Source organism: Galeopterus variegatus, unplaced genomic scaffold (genome assembly GCF_000696425.1).
Source record: "Galeopterus variegatus unplaced genomic scaffold, G_variegatus-3.0.2 Scaffold212, whole genome shotgun sequence".
In the NCBI taxonomy this organism is placed as follows: domain Eukaryota; kingdom Metazoa; phylum Chordata; class Mammalia; order Dermoptera; family Cynocephalidae; genus Galeopterus; species Galeopterus variegatus.
This window is the reverse complement of record NW_007726323.1, coordinates 178,232-179,144: the sequence shown is the minus strand read 5'-3', so window position 1 is coordinate 179,144 and position 913 is coordinate 178,232.

Below are 913 nucleotides of genomic sequence, written 5' to 3'. Positions count from 1 at the left end.
GCTCCCTCATTATTCATATGGAAAAAATCTGACTCAGAGAGGGGAAAGGAACAGACCCAAGGTCACACGGCAGGGTCCACAGAACTGGAACTGGACCCCTGCAATAGGGCACAAGTGTTAAAAACAAAAGGGCTGGAGGCAGACCACTTGGAATCACATCCCTGGCTGATTCCAGGTCTCCGGAAGGGAAAATACAGATGAGTCTGAGACATCTTCCCCCCAAACCCCTCCCCCCCAAAAAGCAAGGAAGTACTCAAAGACTCCTGGGATTTGTCAGAGGTCCCAGGAGCCAGCTTGAAGGGGCACCTGCCAGTCAAATGTGGGACAATGCCAGCCTCAATTAGAATAATTTACCCTGCCTCTTAGAAGGAACTATAGTTCAGTCCCAGTCACCGAGTAAAAACTTTACAGAAGAACACAAGCTTTTCGCATTCTTGAACAAGAAAAGATAGACTTAGAAAATCTCTTTTTGTAACCCCCAGTGTAATAATTGATCAGGAAAGAATCATCAATGGATACCAACACTAGGAAATGAAAGGTTGGGGGACCGGCCAGCCACCAAAAGAAGAAAAAAAGGTTGAGGGAGAACAGAGTAGTCATATGCCAAAGCTCCTTGCTGGTTGCAAAGAAGGAAAGATGCTTTACAAGAGGAAAAAAAAAAAGGTAGTATGGTCTTGCTGTCATGACCTCAAACAAGTGATCAAACTTAGCATCACCAGTAGTGCAACAACCTGACTTGAATTGTTCAGAAAGAGAGAGAGATGAAATTAATAGTTGAATCTAGGTGTTGGGTATATAAATAATCAACTTTTCTGTACGTTTGAAATTTTTCATAAGAAATGGTTGGGAAAAATTTAAAGGCAATTGTGAACAAATCCAATGTCCTCCTTTACAGGAACTGTTAGTTACTAAG